The 23,392-nt window shown below is 45.3% G+C and overlaps 1 pseudogene; it reads right to left on the minus strand.

Moving 5' to 3' along the window:
* Positions 1–724: 724 nt before the first annotated feature.
* Positions 725–5,203, minus strand: LOC141155406 (uncharacterized; annotated as a pseudogene).
* Between the last annotated feature and the right edge of the window lie 18,189 nt (positions 5,204–23,392).

The following is a 23,392-nucleotide window of genomic DNA, read 5'->3' on the forward strand; positions in this document are numbered from 1 at the left end:
CTCCTCCCCTACAAGTGCCCCTGCCCCTTACAATACCCTCCCCTACAATCCTCACCAACCAAATCCAACATAAGTACCTTGCCCGAACCCTATTCACACCCCACTTCAATAAGCCCCCTCCCTTTTATCCCGCATTAACCCTGTCATGCCGGCCTCCCTCTGAAGCCAGGGGCTGAGTACGGCCTTTCTTGACAGCAGGTATCTGCGAGTCAAGGGATAAATAGTACCCGTTTCGTACCATGAAAAGCGTCACCGCCCTATTTACTTTCATCCGGGCTCTATTGATTCCCTCAATTGATCGGGCTCCTCGCCAGACTTGTCATGGAGCAATATCAGACCAAATAACCAAAACATTGCCCACAATCTCAATATATCAAATTTGATGTCCTTTATGAGTCCCCTACAAGACCTCTTACCCAGGTCATTGCCCCCCAAATGTAGCACCAGCAAATTAGGGACCCGATCAAGCCTCACAAAGTGATGGAATTCAGCCAGGAGTTGCCTCCACACCATTCCCAGTTTCCCAATCTACCGTAGAATGGCTTCATCCTTCAAGAATCCTAACTGACGGCCGGCAGGCCTCACCGCTGCCCGTAATGCAGCCCAGAAGACAAAAGAATGGCCCATAATCCATACGAGCCGGGGACTTTCATCTGTGAAGTCAAACAAAATACAAATCTAAGAAAACGGTAACATCAAACAAGAACTCGGAACATTCTCCTGACTACAACCAAGCCGGGCGTATATAAGACCTAAACCGTATGGATTCCCACCGTCGGATATTCTTGACTAACTTGTTACCCAGCCCCCTCCTGGCTGCCTCGGTGGCTGCCCCAATCCTGAAATAGTGACCGCTAAACTCTTTTGGTGGGATACTGCCAGCCTCAAGACACTTTTTTAGCACCGCTAAAAACTGGTAGCGAGATAGAAAAGAGCCATCCTCGTGAACCAACAACGGTGATTTGTGCCCCCCTGAACCCAAACCAAATTCTCTTACACAGAGTACTGGACACATGTCAGATCCAGCCACTGCGAACAACACCACTTTACACCCCTTATTAAATTGATCCGTCTTTGAACAACGAAGAAATACCTCTATTCTATCCAAATATAAATTCACATCCTCTTTTGAAAGACCCCCACTGACGAATCTTGATTGGCTAACCAACTTACCCAAACGAAAGGCCCCGAAAAAGGACAGAGAAAAAGCTAACCGGAATAGTCTGATCTCCCACGGCTGACTTACATACCGACGTGAGAAGCAACCCCAATGTTAACAATAGTCCATATGATATGGGCCGCCTACAATCTCTCACCTTCCAACCCTTCCGCCAACCTTTTAGCGCTTGGCGAACCAATATCTCTTTTGTTACGTCCGGAAGACCCCTTATTCTAAAGCCAAAGGCCAAACCTGCCATGAAATTATTTATTTTTGGCACCGACCAACCTTCCTCCCAGCAATGACCAACCAATAATAATAATAGGCTGTCGCTTTCTAAAGGGTTTCCCATAGCAAATTTCCATTCCTCCCACAGCTGCCAAGCGACCTCATATGAAGACCAGGTCCTCGTAGATAAGGATTGACCGATCAGATTCCTTACAGATCGAAGGGAAGATTCCGTAGTTCTAGAGGGCATACCAAACCTGTCGATGACGCCTGAGGTGCCAGCAACTGGAACTGATCCCACTGCGAATGAGAAATAGCATTGACGATCGGATTTAAAAGGGCCAATTTAAGCTCCGCCACTATCCAAATGTTCAACAATAAACTAATCAGCACCAGCCTTTGCAATATTTTCACCACCAATGGCGATGCAGCTGACAGAGAATTGATAGCAGAAACTACCCCTTGGTTCTCGTAAGAAAAACAGATTTTTTTGTTCTGAAAATACTCTCCCCATAGAGCCAAAGAGACCATGATGGGAAAAAGGTTGATCAATGTATGATTACCCAACAAGTTCTGATCACGCCATATCGCTGGCCATTTCTCCTCAATCCAACTACCTCGGAAAAAGATAGCGAAACCACGCAGTCCCGACACCTCGATGAACAATCCCAATTCGCAGGCATTCACCACCGGAGCAATCCAAACCGACTTGCCGTTATAAGTCTCCAAAAACTGAGCCCAAACTTCCAAATCGTCACGCAACTCCTTCCGCAACCTAATGAAGTGATGAGGCGATTTCGCTCCTGCCGTCGCTAATGACAAACGCCTACAAAATGCCCTGCCCATTGGAATAATATGGCACACAAAATTCAATTTTCTGAGAAGAGACTGTAATTCACGCAATGTAACTTTATGTAGCTTTCTAACTCTCGATACCTCTCCCAACAAATCAACTACCTTATCAACGGGTAGCCTACACTCCATTTTAAATGTATCAATTAAAATCTCGAGAAAACTCAAAGACGTCACCGGACCCATGGTCTTCTCAACTGCCAAAGGCACACCAAATTTCTTAGCCACACTCTCCATTGTATGCAACAACATAGAACAGACAGGAGAATTAGCAGGACCAACATACAAAAAATCATCCAAATAATGGATGCAGGAATTTAGACCGGAAACATCCCTAACAACCCATTCAAGAAAGGTGCTAAAAGTTTCAAAGTACACATAGGACAGCGAGCAACCCATTTGGAGACACCGGTCTACAAAAATGCTGCCGTTCCAAGAGCAACCCAATAGATGCACGCTTTCCGGGTGTACTGGTAACAATCTAAAAGCCGCCTCTATGTCAGTCTTTGCCAATAATGCCCCTTTACCAAAAAACCGGACCCAACTAACCGCCATATCAAAGGAAGTGTAACTCACCGAACACAAGTCTGGATCAATACCATCATTCACCGATGTTCCCTTTGGAAAGGAGAGGTGATGAATTAGCCTGTATTTACCCGGTTACTTTTTTTGGACAATACCCAGCGGAGACACCAGCAAGTTCTTTATGGGCTTTGAAACTAAAGGGCTAGCCATTCTCCCTAAAGCTACCTCCTTTGCTAATTTTTCCGCAACCGCCTCAGGAAACTGTAACGCAGATTTTAATTTTTTTTGCATTAAATTGAACTTCGCTATCAATAAACGGTATCCTAAAACCAACTCCAAAACCCTCTTCTATTACTGAGGCCGCCGCCCTGTCCGGGTATCTACTTAGGAATAGCTACATCTCTGCCAGACGCACCGGTGTCACCCCTCTTTTCACTACCCTCGTTGCTTCTGAACTTTCCCCCTCTAAAACATTTGGATGCGCTATGGCTGCCACCGCATGAGGAGCAGTCGTGTTTAAATTTACATTTATTTCCGAATTTACAAGATCCTTCATTGAAGAGGAAACATAACCCTTTTTGCACAGCTGCCGAGTGTCCCGTCTGGTCGAGATCGCTGCTGTTCCCAGGAAAGGACTGGTTAGTTTGCCCACTCCTGCTCGGCGCTGTTACCCTCAGCCATAAGGCAATATCCTTATGATCCCAACGGATACTAGATCGTACCGCTTTCCTCTGACTAAATTGTTCGTCATAATGTAACTGTAGCGCCCCGAGGGTTCGGCCGCTACAGGGGTATTGCACCTCAGACCGGAGGTGTGATATTCCACTCCCAGGTAAGGATGGAGTGTGGACCAGGGCTCAGTTAGCTGCATGCAGCACACACACCCCATTTCCGAGGGACAGCTCAACGGTGCTCCCACTAGACAGAAGTGCAGGCACGACCGACCATGTCCCTGACTGGAGTGGGGAGGGGGGGTGGAACACCCAGTGCTGTAGGGGCAGATAGGGGGCGGTTCCTGAGAGTAGATAGGAGCCCACTGGTTGCTGGTCACCTGGGCTCATGGTCGGAGGGAGGTATAAAAGGTGGGCACCATCTTAGATCTAGGTTCGTTCTGTGGAGAGGAGAAGACAGGGAGCAGCAGCTCAGGCTGAGTGCTGCTCCAGAGGCAGGCCTAGGGAAGAGGCCAGGGCCTGAGAGGAGAAGGAGAAGTGGGCCTGGAGAAGAGGCCGAGGAGGAGGTGAAGGGGAGCTGAGATTCTGGCTCATCTCAGCTCTAAGAGAAAGGAACAGAAACAGAAAGGAACTGCAAAGAAGGAGAGACAGAGAAACAGAAGGGCTCAGGAACAAGAAGGTGGAAGGGACCCTAAGAACCCACGAGAATCCAGGGTGAAGGGTCAGGCAGATTAAGGGTACCGGATCCCAAGTTGGTGGAGGAGAAACAACCCTCAGCCAAAGACCGGTCGTCGTGATCATATATTGGTGCGACACCTCATCAAACCTGCTGGGAAGGCACCATATAGGACAGCGGAGGACGGGGCCCACGTTTAACCGCACAGGTCCGCGGCAGCTGGACAAAAGTGGGTCACTGGTGAGGCAGGCCAGAGAAAGGATAAAAGGGGGTCCTGTGCCATGCTCCTGAACTGCCTGGGAGTTGACCGAGCCCCTCACCTGGTGGACGCAGCACGGCTCGGGCGGTCACTGCTGGCCGAAGTGACCTGGAACAAACGAACTGTGAGTAAAGACCCTGGACTGTAACTTGTTGTCTGTGTGCTCCTTCGCGCCTCCAGCACTATCAGCACCGGGACTCGCACTACCATCACTCCCAACATCCACTACACTGCCCTGGGGCTGCACTCTTCCCGTGGGGAGTCACATCACCTCAGCTGCACCCATCATCAGCCCCAGCGGACTGCCTTGCAGCGGCGGTTCCTAATAACCGCAATCCACGGGTGGCGTAGTCGGACATTATCTGAAGCACGTAGCAGACTACCATTGGCCTGACCACCCTGAGCCGCGGGACCGGGCCGCCACTACTACCCCCATCGTTCCCCTATCGCCCGGATCCGCGTGCCCCAACGGCCCAGGGGGCGAGTCATAACCACCCCTGTCCCCCATACACCCTATATGCCTCCCCAATTGCATCCATGTAACAAAAAAGCCCCGAACAATTTTCTGGAGCTTTCTCGCCTATCACACTGGCTAGTATTGCAACGGCCTGTAACCAGTTCGTAAAGGTCCGTGGTATCAGCCGGTACCTTTGTTTCTCTTCATCCTCTTTTTTGGAATCATCCTTTATAACCCTGTCTAGGTTAAAACGTTCCAATGGGAGTAAAGAGGATATTTCTACATATTCTCCTTTCCATATTTTTTTCCTCACCTCGGTCTTCAAATGTGCCCCCAAAGGCCCTTCAAAACAAACATATACTTCCCCTCTTTCCATATCGTCTAGCCTTACATTGTCATCTTTGTCCTTCTCGCCTTCGCCCCCCACAGCCTGTGTTGATCCTGGTACCCCCGAGCTAGCTTCACACATTGATGGATTTCCTCCCCCTGCGCCCGCTGTATTAGAACCCCTCAAAAACTCAGCGTTATTCCAACCCATCCCGCTATGTCCCGACTGGGCCGATTGAAAATTACCCAGCCACGCAGGAGTAGGCGACGCTATGCCTTGTGGCGTATTCGTCCCCATCCCCAATAGTGAAGCTAAATCCCTTAAAGCCTCCATCAGCATACCAATACCCCCGCTAACCTCCCCAGAAATGTCCTGACCGTTAAACGCCAAAGAAGGTAACGGGGGCCTGAAAGGAAAAATTAGCGACGACTCACCTGGCTGCCTAGGTGCTGTTAACCCAGCAGACGCTGATCCTGAATCCTGTTGCTGACGACCTCCATCCGATCCTTGCTGACCACCATATGTTGTAAAAGGGAGACCTGAAGGGCCAGCAGCCTGCTGCCCCATTAAGCGCCCTGATCCCGACCCCACATCTTGTGGGGAGTGAGCCGACCAATGACTGCAGCCAGCCTGGCTAATGTCATGCACTGCTGATATATCTGATAAGGGGGCTGGGCCAGCACTGTGCTGCCCGTGTGTCGATCCCACGTCTTCATGTGTGCTGCTGCCTACCCCCCCATCCGCAGAGCCAGCCGCCTGCTGCCGGCAACTAAGAGCCAGATTGACAGTCGCCGCGGCCGCGCTGTGGGCGGAGCCTGCATTGTCGGTGGAGCCGGCCGGATCCTGACCACCCGCTGCTGATTCCACTCTCCCTGCAGCCCGGACCGCAGGAGGATGGGCGGAGCCGGCCGTGCGATCGGCGCCGCTCCCGCGCTGAGGGGCCCCCAGGTTAGGCCCCCGTCCTCGCGCCCTCCTCACCTCGCTGCGCCGAGCAGGCCCCCGCTACGGCCTGGGGTCTGCCGCACCAGGTCCAGCTGTTTTGCCACTCCGTGCTGTAGAGGAGGAGGCCGACACCTCCTCCTGATGCAGGTCCCGGCGTGAAGGTGGATTCCTCCCGGAGAGGGAAGTACGGGCCGCAGCAGTGCGGGCCCTACTCCTGACCGGAGGTTCCCTAGAGGGGCTCCTAACTCGCCGCCGGACCCTGGGGGTTTCCTCGGGACTAAGGCGCACCGGAGGCCTAGTCCTCCGCGGCCGACGTGGCTCAGGAGCTGGTGAAGCATTACTAGCTCCAGTACCCCCAAGCAGGCTTTGGACCGATGCCTGCAACAAATTCGCCCCATTCAGACCAGCAGCGACCAGCAGCTGCTGCAGCATGACATCAATGGCCTCCATCCTGGCACAGATGATATGTATGGGATGATGGCAACCTAAAATGGCTGCCAAATCCCAAATGGTCATCCCTTATATACCCCACTCCTCCCCTACAAGTGCCCCTGCCCCTTAAAATACCCTCCCCTACAATCCTCACCAACCAAATCCAACATAAGTACCTTGCCCGAACCCTATTCACACCCCACTTCAATAAGCCCCCCCCCCTTTTATCCCGCATTAACCCTGTCATGCCGGCCTCCCTCTGAAGCCAGGGGCTGAGTACGGCCTTTCTTGATGTCCCAAGAAGTGAATGGGGAGAAACATCCCATCCTGTACTTGAGTAGAAAGCTCTCTAACTGTGAGAAAAACTATAACATTGTGAAAAAGGAGTGCCTGGCCATCAAGTGGGCAATTGACACCCTGAGGTACTACCTATTGAACCGAAAATTCAGGCTAGTGTCAGATCATACACCGCTGAGTTCGATGAGGGAAAGGGGAAGAATGCTCGGGTGACTAGGTGGTTTCTAGCCCTCCAGGGCTTTCGTTTTCATGTGGAGCACAGGCCAGGGAAGCTACATGGTAATGCAGATGGCCTGTCCAGACTTCCCTATTTGGTAACTGAAGGTGCTTTGGGCAGAGGGGGGGGATATGTGACAAAGTCACTGGCAAAATACTGCAGGGGAGATATGTTTCACTGACGCTATTAGTTTCAGTGATGTGAAACCTAGATGTTTTTCTCCAGCACACTATGTGCCGACAGGGGTTAATCAGCCATTTTCAATGAGCTAGGTTTTATGTAAACAGTTGTAGAGCGAGTGGGAGGCTTTTCACCATATCTCCACCCGGGGTGTGGTCTGGTATATAAAAAGCCACTCTTTGGAATCATGGGTTGTTTAGTGTATCTGGAGAGGGAAGCTCCAGGGAGAGGAGCTTGTGTTTGTATAAGCTGAACCGTGTGTTGTGCTAAACCCTGAGCGTCCGGATTCCAGCGGACATATGGACTATGCTGTACCGTTATTTTTGTTTTGCCATTCTGCCAGAAGTGCCGTGTTTGATTTAATGAACTTTATGTTGGTTTATGTAATTTTTTACTAAACCAACAAAATATTTAAAGAGACAGTGTTCCTGAATCTACCTCCGTGTGCAGCAGATTTACCACAATATATATTATATACAGAAGATAACCAGGTTATACCAGCTGTACATACATAAGTGTATACAGGAGATGTCCAGGTTATACCAGCTGTACATATATAATTATATACAGGAGATGCCCAGGTTATACTAGCTGTACATATATAATTATATACAGGAGATGTCCAGGTTATACTAGCTGTACATATATAATTATATACAGGAGATGTCCAGGTTATACCAGCTGTACATATATAATTATATACAGAAGATACCCAGGTTATACCAGCTGTACATACATAATTATATACAGAAGATGCCCAGGTTATACCAGCTGGACACATATAATTATATACAGGACATACCCAGATTATACCAGCTGTACATATATAATTATATAAAGATGATGCCCAGGATATATTAGCTGTACATATATAATTATATACTAGAGAATCCCAGGTTATACCAGCTGTACATATATAATCATATACAGAAGATACCAGGTTATACCAGCTGTACATACATAAGTGTATTCAGTGTATATAGAAAATATCCAGGCTATACCATCTCTACATATATAATTATATATAGAAGATGTCCAGGTTATACCAACTGTACATATATAATTATACAAAGGAGATATCCAGGTTATACCAGCTGTACATACCTAATTATATACAGAATATGCCCAGGTTATACCAGCTGTATATATAGAATTATATATAGAAGATGCCAAGGTTATATCAGCTGTACATATATAATTATATACAGAAGGCCCCGGTTATACCAGCTGTACATACAGAATTATATACAGAAGATACCCAGGTTATACCAGCAGGACATACAGAATTATATACAGAAGATACACAGGTTCTATCAGCTGTACATATAGAATTATATACAGGAGAAGCCCAGGTTATACCACCATATGTTGTAAAAGGGAGACCTGAAGGGCCAGCAGCCTGCTGCCCCATTAAGCGCCCTGATCCCGACCCCACATCTTGTGGGGAGTGAGCCGACCAATGACTGCAGCCAGCCTGGCTAATGTCATGCACTGCTGATATATCTGATAAGGGGGCTGGGCCAGCACTGTGCTGCCCGTGTGTCGATCCCACGTCTTCATGTGTGCTGCTGCCTACCCCCCCATCCGCAGAGCCAGACGCCTGCTGCCGGCAACTAAGAGCCAGATTGACAGTCGCCGCGCTGTGGGCGGAGCCTGCATTGTCGGTGGAGCCGGCCGGATCCTGACCACCCGCTGCTGATTCCACTCTCCCTGCAGCCCGGACCGCAGGAGGATGGGCGGAGCCGGCCGTGCGATCGGCGCCGCTCCCGCGCTGAGGGGCCCCCAGGTTAGGCCCCCGTCCTCGCGCCCTCCTCACCTCGCTGCGCCGAGCAGGCCCCTGCTACGGCCTGGGGTCTGCCGCACCAGGTCCAGCTGTTTTGCCACTCCGTGCTGTAGAGGAGGAGGCCGACACCTCCTCCTGATGCAGGTCCCGGCGTGAAGGTGGATTCCTCCCGGAGAGGGAAGTACGGGCCGCAGCAGTGCGGGCCCTACTCCTGACCGGAGGTTCCCTAGAGGGGCTCATAACTCGCCGCCGGACCCTGGGGGTTTCCTCGGGACTAAGGCGCACCGGAGGCCTAGTCCTCCGCGGCCGACGTGGCTCAGGAGCTGGTGAAGCATTACTAGCTCCAGTACCCCCAAGCAGGCTTTGGACCGATGCCTGCAACAAATTCGCCCCATTCAGACCAGCAGCGACCAGCAGCTGCTGCAGCATGACATCAATGGCCTCCATCCTGGCACAGATGATATGTATGGGATGATGGCAACCTAAAATGGCTGCCAAATCCCAAATGGTCGTCCCTTATATACCCTACTCCTCCCCTACAAGTGCCCCTGCCCCTTAAAATACCCTCCCCTACAATCCTCACCAACCAAATCCAACATAAGTACCTTGCCCGAACCCTATTCACACCCCACTTCAATAAGCCCTCCCCCCCTTTTATCCCGCATTAACCCTGTCATGCCGGCCTCCCTCTGAAGCCAGGGGCTGAGTACGGCCTTTCTTGATGTCCCAAGAAGTGAATGGGGAGAAACATCCCATCCTGTACTTGAGTAGAAAGCTCTCTAACTGTGAGAAAAACTATAACATTGTGAAAAAGGAGTGCCTGGCCATCAAGTGGGCAATTGACACCCTGAGGTACTACCTATTGAACCGAAAATTCAGGCTAGTGTCAGATCATACACCGCTGAGTTCGATGAGGGAAAGAAAGGGGAAGAATGCTCGGGTGACTAGGTGATTATACACAGGAGAAGCCCAGGTTATACCAGCTGTACATATATAATTATGTATACAGGAGAAGCCCAGGTTATGCCAGCTGTACATATATAATTATGTATACAGGAGATGCCCAGGTTATACCAGCTGTACATATATAACTATATACAGAAGATGCCCAGGTTATACCAGCTGTACATATATAATTATATACAGGAGATGCCCAGGTTATACCAGCTGCACATATATAATTATATACAGGAGATGTCCAGGTTATACCAGCTGTACATATATAATTATATACAGAAGATGCCCAGGTTATACCAGCTGTACATATATAATTATATACAGGAGATGTCCAGGTTATACCAGCTGTATCTATATAATTATATATAGGAGATGCCCAGGTTATACCAGCTGTACATATATAATTATGTATACAGGAGATGCCCAGGTTATACCAGCTGTACATATATAATTATATACAGAAGATGCCCAGGTTATACCAGCTGTACATATATAACTATATACAGAAGATGCCCAGGTTATACCAGCTGTAGATATATAATTATATACAGGAGATGCCCAGGTTATACCAGCTGCACATATATAATTATATACAGGAGATGCCCAGGTTATACCAGCTGTACATATATAATTATATACAGGAGATGCCCAGGTTATACCAGCTGTACATATATAATTATATACAGGAGATGCCCAGGTTATACCAGCTGTACATATATAATTATATACAGGAGATGTCCAGGTTATACCAGCTGTACATATATAATTATATACTGAAGATGTCCAGGTTATACCAGCTGTACATATATAATTATATACAGGAGATGTCCAGGTTATACCAGCTGTACATATATAATTATATACAGGAGATGTCCAGGTTATACCAGCTGTACATATATAATTATATACAGGAGATGCCCGGGTTATACCACCATGGTCGTTATGATATACAGGAAGCTGTATACCTGAGGCTTATCACTGACTGTGATTTCCTTATGTGATGACGGGAGTTGACGTTTGAGAATTTCTATGATCATCCTAAGAGTTCTTTCTCACTGGAGCTGTTTGTAGACACAGAGCTCCTTATACCCTTGAGATATTAGCGGATATGAAGAAAACAAGAGTATTGAGAGAACGACAGACATAACACGACGCGGGGGAGAAGTCACCCACACGAGATGTGTTTGCAAGTAGAAATTTCTATCAGAGTCCAAGTTTGTTCTTTGCGAGACGGATGAACGGAATCCTCAATGATAATATTCCGTTGGGGAAGAGAATGGAAAAAGACAGTATTTCTATTGTCACATGAAATCATCGACACCCCGAAAAAACTTCTGAAGAGGACGTCCATTGATGTGTACAATCATATGTCAACCTTTGCAGAATGTCCAGGAGGCTCCTGGAAAAAGGCTAGACCTTCTGGACTCCACTAAGGTCTCCAGAAGCCAATGCTTCGGGAAGGATTTCTGGCATCTATATGCACACTTAAAGGGGAGCATCAAGCCAGCAAAAAGTGTCCAGTTTTTGCTATTACTTTATTCCTGCAGTTAACCAGAGTATTCTGGTTTTTGTTTTTCCTAAATCCACCATACGGTTCCAGAGATATGGGCCTTTTTATTTAGTACTACTTTTTATGGCGGAATACAGGCTCCTCTGGGGCGTGTCTTTAGCCTGCTTTGCATAAATACCAGATGAGCCACACCCCCCATAGTAAAGGCTATATAAGAAGTTCTAAATAAAAAAAGGCCCCTATCTCTGGAACCATATGGCGGATTTAAAAAACGTAAAAAGCGTAATACTCAGGAGAACAGCGGGAATAAACTAAGTAGAAATTGACAAGTTTGGTCCTGGTGATAAATTCCCTTTAAGGAGACGCGTGGGGGAGTCATAAAAGGGCAAAAATGTTGTTTTTGAGCCACACACCCCAGGAGGAATTTATGTCTGTAGCCACCGGTCTTTCAGACTCCACCTGATTCCATTCTTGGGCCATCCCCAATCTTCTACCCCCTCCAACCCTAAAAATACTGAAAATAGTTTAAGGAATCGAGAAACTCATTTCAGGATGTCCGAACCTGTCTGATGAGTTTTCTCTAAACCTATCGCCAAGAATTGCCATATACGTAGCCCCCTACCTTGATGGGCCACATGTACCCCCTAAGGCCCCGAGTGGATCATCAGAGTTTTAGTAGCTCCTGACCAATTTATATCCAGTAAAAATGTTCCAAAATGTTAAAAAAATATATAAAAAACAGCAAGAAAATGAAGCGGGGCCGAGGCTAAGTCGACGTTAAAAGGGTTAATATATATGTATAATTATGTTGATATTGCCTGACATGAAGCAAACAGGATCGGCGTACAGCGGGGCACCTGTTACCATGGAAACAGAAAGCTTTCGCTCCCCTCGGTGGGAGATGTACTCAGTATAATCATATACATAAAAACAACATCATTTTTTTGGCTGTTGTGATAACAGAGCGCTCCACTGGATATACAAAAGGAGGCTTTCTGCTTTATGTCCCCCTACCCCCACTGCCCGGTCTAATTGGTCGGCCGCCCGTCTCTCTTATTCCCGACATAGTTTATTTATCTAGCTGTTTAGAATCAGAATGTTAGGAAAAAAATAATAACGACAAAAACCCTCCTCATTCCACGTTGTTTACAAGTTACATATTTTTTATTAGAATTTTTACTATTATAAGCTGGATTATTGATGTATTTATATCATATTCATTTTTTATTCTACGTGAAGATACAAAAAAAAAAATCAAGGAACAGCGCCACTCTTATGCGAAGGCTGGGTCTGGTAGTGCAGCTCATCCTTATACAAGAGAATAGAGATAAGCTGCAGTGACTGCACCAGCAGAATAGTGAGTGCAGCTGTGGAGTATAATACAGGATGTAACTCAGGATCAGTACAGGATCAGTAATATAATGTATGTACACAGTGACTCCACCAGCAGAATAGTGAGTGCAGCTCTGGAGTATAATTCAGGATGTAACTCAGGATCAGTACAGGATCAGTAATGTAATGTATGTACACAGTGACTGCACCAGCAGAATAGTGAGTGCAGCTCTGGGCTATAATACAGGATGTAACTCAGGATCAGTAATGTAATGTATGTACACAGTGACTGGACCAGCAGAATAGTGAGTGCAGCTCTGGGCTATAATACAGGATGTAACTCAGGATCAGTAATGTAATGTACAGTTAGGTCCATATATATTTGGACAGAGACAACATTTTTCTAATTTTGGCTCTAGACATTACCACAATGAATTTTAAACAAAATAATTCTGATGCAGTTGAAGTTCAGACTTTCAGCTTTCATTTGAGGGTATCCACATTAAAATTGGATGAAGGGTTTAGGAGTTTCAGCTCCTTAACATGTGCCACCCTGTTTTTAAAGGGACCAAAAGTAATTGGACAGATTAAATAATTGTAAATAAAATGTTCATTTCTAGTACTTGGTTGAAAACCCTTTGTTTGCAATGACTTTCTGAAGTCTTGAACTCATCGACGTCACCAGACGCTGTGTTTCCTCCTTTTTGATGCTCTCCCAGGCCTTCACTGCGGTGGTTTTCAGTTGCTGTTTGTTTGTGGGCCTTTCTGTCTGAAGTTTAGTCTTTAACAAGTGAAATGCTGCTCAATTGGGTTGAGATCAGGTGACTGACTTGGCCATTCAATAATATTCCACTTCTTTGCTTTAATAAACTCCTGGGTTTCTTTGGCTCTATGTTTTGAGTCATTGTCCATCTGTAGTAGGAAACGACGAGCAATCAGTTTGGCGGCTTTTGACTGGATCTGTGCACACAGTATGGCTCTGAATACATCAGAATTCATTCGGCTGCTTCTGTCCTGTGTCACATCATCAATAAACACTAGTGACCCAGTGCCACTGGCAGCCATGCATGCCCGCGCCATCACACTGCCTCCGCCGTGTTTTACAGATGATGTGGTATGCTTTGGATCATGAGCTGTACCACGCCTTTGCCATACTTTTCTCTTTCCATCATTCTGGTAGAGGTTGATCTTGGTTTCATCTGTCCAAAGAATGTTCTTCCAGAACTGTGCTGGCTTTCTTAGATGTTTTTTAGCAAAGTCCAGTCTAGCCTTTTTATTCTTGATGCTTATGAGTGGCTTGCACTGTGCAGTGAACCCTCTGTAGTTACTTTCATGCAGTCTTCTCTTTAGGCTATGTGCCCACGATGCAGAAATGAAGCAGAAAATTTCTGCAGCATTTCTGCATCTCCCTGGCAGAAAAAAACGCATGTGGATTGTACATGCGTTTTTCCTGCAGAATACATGCGGATCCACATGCGGATTCACATGCTTTTCCGCATGCAGATTGACAAGCACTTTCCAGGCGATAGCATCACTTGGAAAGTGCTTGACAACTAGGTCACACTGTATAAATCCATGCAAACAGCATGGATTTATACAGTGTGAACCGTAAAAATGAAAACAAATAAAGCTATACTCACCCCCGAGGCCCCGGTGTGTGCAGCAGCGCTCGTTCCTGTCTGGTTCCCGGCTGCCGGCATATCGCGAGACAGAGCGGTGAAGGGCCTGCGGTCACATGACTGTGACGTCACCGAAGGTCCTTCAGCGCTGCTGGCATTCAGAGAGAAGACGCCGGACAGGTGAGTATAAACTTTATTTGTTATTTTATTCTTTTTTTACAGGTACAATGGTACCCAGGTCTGGATGAGAGTCTTCTCTCCTCCAGAACTGGGTACCATCCGCACATAGAGACGCATAGAAGCCGCTTGTAAAAATGTACAGTCGCGGTTTCTATGCGTCTCAATGCAACCAGGGGAGGAGTCCTGAGGAGATAATTTGCATATTCCCACTGCATTTTGGGGTAAGTGAAGAATCTCCGCGAGCTCAAAGAACACTGGATTTTGGCTGTTGGAGCTGAAAAGAGGACATCGGTAAACCGGCGCGTGCATTTTGAAGCTTTTTTTTTTTAAGCTTTTTTCACTGTTTTCAGAACATTAACAGTAAGAACATGGAAGAGTCCAGGAGCCATTTGGTGAGCTGCATATCCTGCTACATGTTCACAGACTTGCCAGTGGAAAAGCCAAACTTCACATGCCAGAAATGCAAGCTTGTGTCCCTGTTGGAGGAAAAGTTGCGAAATCTAGAAGAGAGGTTAACTACCTTGAAAATCATTAAGGAAGGTGAAGAGTTCTTAGACAGAGCAGAATTATCTCTTCATGATTCAGAAAGAGAAGAAATTCGAACTGCACCTGACGAAACAGAGGAATGGAAGCATGTGACCCACAGAAGCAGGAGGATCGAGAGGCAGTCAGCACCCATACTGCTCAGGAACCAGTACCAGGCTCTCACGCAGGAGAACCATGAAGAAATACAGCAAGATAAGACTTTGCCAGCAATGAATAACCTTGTAAGCCCTCAGAATCCTCCTGGATGGAGAAAGAAGAATGTTGTGAAGAAAAAACGGAGAGTGGTGGTCATGGGGGATTCCCGTTAAGAGGAACAGAGGCCGCTATCTGCAGACCAGACATAACCTCAAGAGAAATGTGCTGTCTTCCAGGAGCAAAAGTTAAAGATGTGTCTGACAGGATATCAAGACTCTTCAGACCTACAGATCACTACCCATTCCTGCTAATACATGTGGGGACAAATGACACCGCAAGAAAGGACCTGGAAACCATCTGCAGTGACTTTGAAGACTTAGGCAAGAAAGTGAAAGAATTGGGAGCGCAGGTGGTCTTCTCATCCATCCTCCCAGTGGATGGCCATGGAACAATGAGGTGGAATAAGATTCTACAGGTGAACAACTGGCTACGTCGATGGTGCCGTCAACAAGGATTTGGATTTCTGGATCACGGAATGAATTACCTATACGATGGACTACTTGCTAGAGATGGGGTGCACCTTACGAAGACTGGAAAACATGTATTTGGAAGTCGCCTTGCTACACTCATCAGGAGAGCTTTAAACTAGAACAATGTGGGAAGGGAAGCAAAAGGCCAGAAAAAGCCATACAGCTGACAAATACTATTGAGATCTCTGCTACTGGAAGTGGAAAGGAAGAACAAAGACAAAACAATTTAAATAATAAAAATATGGGAGGAAGAGAAACCAATCACAAACTAAAATGTTTTTATACAAATGCACAAAGCATGGGCAACAAACAAGGAGAATTGGAACTACTAATGCAGGAAAAGAAATATGATGTCATTGGAATCACTGAAACTTGGTGGGACGATACACATGATTGGAATAAAAGGCTAAAAGGATACAACTTATTTGCAAGAAACAGAATTGATAAACGAGGAGGAGGTGTTGCATTGTATGTTAGAAAAGCGTATATCTGCACAGAGATTGAAGCTTCAGAGACTGGGAGTTCTGTGGAAACTGTTTGGGTAAGAATACAAGGAGAGAACAACGGAAAGGACACCATTGTAGGCATTTACTACAGGCCACCTGGGCAAGCTGAAGATATGGATGAACTCTTTATGTATCAAATGACCAAGTTCTCCAAAAAATATGACGTAGTGGTCATGGGAGATTTCAACTATCCAGACATTTGTTGGGAATCTCTCTCAAGTAAAACTAACAGGTCAAGCAAATTCTTATCCTCTCTTGCTGACAACTTTATCTTCCAAAAGGTAGGGGAGAAAACAAGGGGATCTGCTACTTTGGATCTAATCCTTATAAACAGGGAGGAAATGGTTGAGGAGGTAAAGGTGGCTGGGACCCTAGGAGGCAGCGATCATGCTATTATAGAATTTTGGATAACTAGAGGAGGAAGACATGTGAAGACTCAAACTTCAAGGTTAGATTTTAGAAAGGCAGATTTTAAGAGACTCAGAAAGAGAATAGGAGGGATCCAATGGCTGGATGTCCTTAAGGACAAAAATGTCCAGGAAGGATGGGAAATTTTTAAAAATGAGATTCTCAAAGCACAATCGTTAACAATCCCGAAAAGTAGGAAGAATGGGAAGCATTTAAGGAAACCAGGATGGATGAACACAGAACTTAAACACATGCTAAAAAGAAAGAAAGAAATGTTTATTAAATGGAAAGAGGGAGGCATATCTAAAGAAGATTATAATGCAGTCTGCAGATCCTGTAGGGCACGTATCAGGTTAGCTAAAGCTGACAATGAATTAAGGCTTGCAAGAGATGTCAAAAGCAATAAAAAAGGATTTTGGGGGTATGTCAAAAGTAAAAGAAAAGTCAAAGATGCTATAGGATTTTTACAGGATGAAAATGGAGAAATGGTAAGAGAGGATGTTGAGAAGGCCGAACTTTTTAATTCCTATTTTGCATCTGTTTTCTCTCAGAAAGAAAATGTAACATCAACTGATCTTCACTGTCCTTTTAGAGGAATAGAGGAATCCAAGTTATCTGTAAACAGAAAGATTGTGAGGGAATATTTAGCTAACATAAATGAGTTCAAGTCTCCAGGTCCAGATGAATTACACCCCAGAGTACTGAAGGAGATCGTAGAAGAAATTTTAGAACCACTCTCCATAATCTTTGAAAATTCTTGGAGAACAGGAGAAGTCCCAGAAGACTGGAGAAGAGCAAATGTTGTTCCTATCTTCAAAAAGGGGAAGAAGGTGGACCCAGGGAACTATAGGCCGGTGAGTCTGACTTCTATACCAGGAAAGATCTTTGAACAAATTATTAAACAACATGTATGTAAGTACATGGATAAGAATGAAGTGATTAACCAGAGTCAGCATGGGTTTGTAACTAACAAGTCATGTCAGACTAACTTAATTTCCTTCTATGACAGAATCACTGACTGGGTGGATCAGGGAAATGCTGTAGATATAGTATATCTTGACTTCAGCAAAGCATTTGACAAAGTATCTCACACCATCCTTATTGAAAAAATGACCAAGTATGCAATGGACCAGGCAACTGTTAGGTGGATTCATAACTGGCTTAGTGATCGGACTCAAAGGGTGGTTGTAAATGGCTTCACATCCAGCTGGATGAATGTCTCAAGTGGGGTACCACAGGGCTCCGTCCTGGGACCTGTATTGTTCAACATCTTTATCAATGATTTAGATGAAGGAATTGAGGGTAAACTGATTAAATTTGCTGATGACACAAAGCTAGGAGGGATAGCTAATACTAGAGAAGAGAGAGAGAGGATTCAAAAAGACCTAAATAAACTGGAGCAGTGGGCAGCAACCAACAGAATGGTTTTTAACAGGGAAAAATGCAAAGTACTACATCTGGGCAATAAAAATGAAAAAAGCATATACAGAATGGGAGGAATAGAGCTAAGCAACAGTACATGTGAAAAAGACTTAGGTATACTAATAGATCATAGACTGAACATGAGTCAACAGTGTGATGCAGCAGCAAAAAAGGCAAATACAATTCTGGGATGTATTAACAGAAGCATACAGTCTAGATCACGTGAAGTCATTATCGGTCTTTACTCCTCTTTGGTCAGACCTCATCTGGAATACTGTGTACAGTTTTGGGCACCACATTTTAAAAAAGACATAGACAAACTGGAGCAAGTTCAGAGAAGAGCGACCAGAATGGTGACTGGTCTGCAAACCATGTCCTATGAGGAACGGTTGCAGGATTTGGGAATGTTTAGCTTGCAAAAAAGAAGACTGAGAGGAGACTTAATAGCTGTCTACAAATATGTCAAGGGCTGTCACATTGTAGAAGGATCATCTTTATTCTCATTTGCACAAGGAAAGACTAGAAGCAATGGGATGAAACTAAATGGGAGGAGACACAGATTAGATATTAGAAAAAACTTTTTGACAGTTAGGGTGATTAATGAGTGGAACAGGCTGCCACGAGAGGTGGTGAGTTCCCCTTCAATGGACGTCTTCAAACAGAGGCTGGACAGACATCTGTCTGAGATGATCTAGTGAATCCTGCTTTGAGCAGGGGGTTGGACCAGATGACCCAGGAGGTCCCTTCCAACTCTACCATTCTATGATTCTATGATTCTATGATAAGTCAATGGCGGGAGTTCCGCTGCGCTTCCGCAAAATTAAATGACATGCTGCGGATTTTTGTACGTAGCATAAACGCTGCGGAAAAATCTGCAGCATGTGCATAGAACATGCGGAATCCCCTTGGGGACCATGGGGTGCGGATTACCTAGCGTTTCACAAGCGTTTATGCTGCGGAAATTCCGCAGCATAAACGCTTGAAAAACGCTACGTGGGCACACAGTCTTATGGTAGATTTGGATATTGATACGCCTACCTCCTGGAGAGTGTTGTTCACTTGGTTGGCTGTTGTGAAGGGGTTTCTCTTCACCATGGAGATTATTCTACGATCATCCACCACTGTTGTCTTCCGTGGGCGCCCAGGTCTTTTTGCATTGATGAGTTCACCAGTGCTTTCTTTCTTTCTCAGGATGTACCAAACTGTAGATTTTACCACTCCTAATATTGTAGCAATTTCTCGGATGGTTTTTTTCTGTTTTTGCAGCTTAAGGATGGCTTGTTTCACCTGCATGGAGAGCTCCTTTGACCGCATGTTTACTTCACAGCAAAACCTTCCAAATGCAAGCACCACACCTCAAATCAACTCTAGGGCTTTTATCTGCTTAATTGAGAATGACATAACGAAAGGATAGCCCACACCTGTCCATGAAATTGCCTTGGAGTCAATTGTCCAATTACTTTTGGTCCCTTTAAAAACAGGGTGGCACATGTTAAGGAGCTGAAACTCCTAAACCCTTCATCCAATTTTAATGTGGATACCCTCAAATGAAAGCTGAAAGTCTGAACTTCAACTGCATCTGAATTGTTTTGTTTAAAATTCATTGTGGTAATGTCTAGAACAAAAATTAGAAAAATGTTGTCTCTGTCCAAATATATATGGACCTAACTGTATGTACACTGTGACTGCACTAGCAGAATAGTGAGTGCAGCTCTGGAGTATAATACAGGATGTAACTCAGGATCAGTACAGGATCAGTAATGTAATGTATGTACACAGTGACTCCACCAGCAGAATAGTGAGTGCAGCTCTGAAGTATAATACAGGATGTAACTCAGGATCAGTACTGGATCAGTAATGTAATGTATGAACACAGTGACTGTACCAGCAGAATAGTGAGTGCAGCTCTGGAGTATAATACAGGAGGTAACTCAGGATCAGCAATGTAATGTATGTACACAGTGACTGCACCAGCAGAATAGTGAGTGCAGCTCTGGAGTATAATACAGGATGTAACTCAGGATCAGTACAGGATCAGTAATGTAATGTATGTACACAGTGACTGCACCAGCAGAATAGTGAGTGCAGCTCTGGAGTATAATACAGGAGGTAACTCAGGAGCAGTACAGGATGAGTAATGTAATGTATGTACACAGTGACTGCACAAGCAGAATAGTGAGTGCAGCTCTGGAGTATAATACAGGATGTAACTCAGGATCAGGAATGTAATGTATGTACACAGTGACAGCACCAGCAGAATAGTGAGTGCAGCTCTGGAGTATAATACAGGAGGTAACTCAGGATCAGGAATGTAATGTATGTACACAGTGACAGCACCAGCAGAATAGTGAGTGCAGCTCTGGAGTATAATACAGGATGTAACTCAGGATCAGTAATGTAATGTATGTACACAGTGACTGCACCAGCAGAATAGTGAGTGCAGCTCTGGAGTATAATACAGGAGGTAAAGCAGGATCAGGAATGTAATGTATGTACACAGTGACAGCACCAGCAGAATAGTGGGTGCAGCTCTGGAGTATAATACAGGAGGTAACTCAGGATCAGGAATGTAATGTATGTACACAGTGACAGCACCAGCAGAATAGTGAGTGCAGCTCTGGAGTATAATACAAGAGGTAACTCAGGATCAGGAATGTAATGTATGTACACAGTGACAGCACCAGCAGAATAGTGGGTGCAGCTCTGGAGTGTAATACAGGAGGTAACTCAGGATCAGTACAGGATCAGTAATGTAATGTATGTACACAGTGACTCCACCAGCAGAATAGTGAGTGCAGCTCTGGAGTATAATACAGGAGGTAACTCATGATCAGTAATGTAATGTATGTACACAGTGACTGCACCAGCAGAATAGTGAGTGCAGCTCTGGAGTATAATACAGGATGTAACTCAGGATCAGTACAGGATCAGTAATGTAATGTATGTACAGTGACTGCACCAGCAGAATAGTGAGTGCAGCTCTGGAGTATAATATAGGAGGTAACTCATGATCAGTAATGTAATGTATGTACACAGTGACTGCACCAGCAGAATAGTGAGTGCAGCTCTGGAGTATAATACAGGATGTAACTCAGGATCAGTACAGGATAAGTAATGTAATGTATGTACAGTGACTGCACCAGCAGAATAGTGAGTGCAGCTCTGGAGTATAATACAGGAGGTAACTCATGATCAGTAATGTAATGTATGTACACAGTGACAGCACCAGCAGAATAGTGGGTGCAGCTCTGGAGTATAATACAGGATGTAACTCAGGATCAGTACAGGATCAGTAATGTAATGTATGTACACAGTGACTCCACCAGCAGAATAGTGAATGTAGCTCTGAAGTATAATACAGGATGTAACTCAGGATCAGTACTGGATCAGTAATGTAATGTATGAACACAGTGACTGTACCAGCAGAATAGTGAGTGCAGCTCTGGGGTATAATACATGAGGTAACTCAGGATCAGTAATGTAATGTATGTACACAGTGACTACACCAGCAGAATAGTGAGTGCAGCTCTGGAGTATAATACAGGATGTAACTCAGGATCAGTACAGGATCAGTAATGTAATGTATGTACACAGTGACTCCACCAGCAGAATAGTGAGAGCAGCTCTGGAGTATAATACAGGAGGTAACTCAGGATCAGTACAGGATCAGTAATGTAATGTATGTACACAGTGACTCCACCAGCAGAATAGTGAGAGCAGCTCTGGAGTATAATACAGGAGGTAACTCAGGAGCAGTACAGGATGAGTAATGTAATGTATGTACACAGTGACTGCACAAGCAGAATAGTGAGTGCAGCTCTGGAGTATAATACAGGAGGTAACGCAGGATCAGGAATGTAATGTATGTACACAGTGACAGCACCAGCAGAATAGTGCGTGCAGCTCTGGAGTATAATACAGGAGGTAACTCAGGATCAGGAATGTAATGTATGTACACAGTGACAGCACCAGCAGAATAGTGAGTGCAGCTCTGGAGTATAATACAGGATGTAACTCAGGATCAGTAATGTAATGTATGTACACAGTGACTGCACCAGCAGAATAGTGAGTGCAGCTCTGGAGTATAATACAGGAGGTAACGCAGGATCAGGAATGTAATGTATGTACACAGTGACAGCACCAGCAGAATAGTGAGTGCAGCTCTGGAGTATAATACAAGAGGTAACTCAGGATCAGGAATGTAATGTATGTACACAGTGACAGCACCAGCAGAATAGTGGGTGCAGCTCTGGAGTGTAATACAGGAGGTAACTCAGGATCAGTACAGGATCAGTAATGTAATGTATGTACAAAGTGACTCCACCAGCAGAATAGTGAGTGCAGCTCTGGAGTATAATACAGGAGGTAACTCAGGAGCAGTACAGGATCAGTAATGTAATGTATGTACAGTGACTGCACCAGCAGAATAGTGAGTGCAGCTCTGGAGTATAATATAGGAGGTAACTCATGATCAGTAATGTAATGTATGTACACAGTGACTGCACCAGCAGAATAGTGAGTGCAGCTCTGGAGTATAATACAGGATGTAACTCAGGATCAGTACAGGATCAGTAATGTAATGTATGTACAGTGACTGCACCAGCAGAATAGTGAGTGCAGCTCTGGAGTATAATACAGGAGGTAACTCATGATCAGTAATGTAATGTATGTACACAGTGACAGCACCAGCAGAATAGTGGGTGCAGCTCTGGAGTATAATACAGGAGGTAACTCAGGATCAGGAATGTAATGTATGTACACAGTGACAGCACCAGCAGAATAGTGAGTGCAGCTCTGGAGTATAATACAAGAGGTAACTCAGGATCAGGAATGTAATGTATGTACACAGTGACTCCACCAGCAGAATAGTGAGTGCAGCTCTGGAGTATAATACAGGATGTAACTCAAGATCAGTAATGTAATGTATGTACACAGTGACAGCACCACCAGACTAGTGAGTGCAGCTCTGGAGTATAATACAGGATGTAACTCAGGATCAGTACAGGATCAGTAATGTAATGTATGTACACAGTGACTGCACCAGCAGAATAGTGAGTGCAGCTCTGGAGTATAATACAGGATGTAACTCAGGATCAGTACAGGATCAGTAATGTAATGTATGTACACAGTGACTCCACCAGCAGAATAGTGAGTGCAGCTCTGGAGTATAATACAGGATGTAACTCAAGATCAGTAATGTAATGTATGTACACAGTGACAGCACCAGCAGACTAGTGAGTG

The sequence above is a fragment of the Phyllobates terribilis genome, unplaced genomic scaffold (assembly GCF_046119375.1).
Source record: "Phyllobates terribilis strain yellow unplaced genomic scaffold, ASM4611937v1 Scaffold_7__3_contigs__length_470593459, whole genome shotgun sequence".
In the NCBI taxonomy this organism is placed as follows: Eukaryota; Metazoa; Chordata; class Amphibia; order Anura; family Dendrobatidae; genus Phyllobates; species Phyllobates terribilis.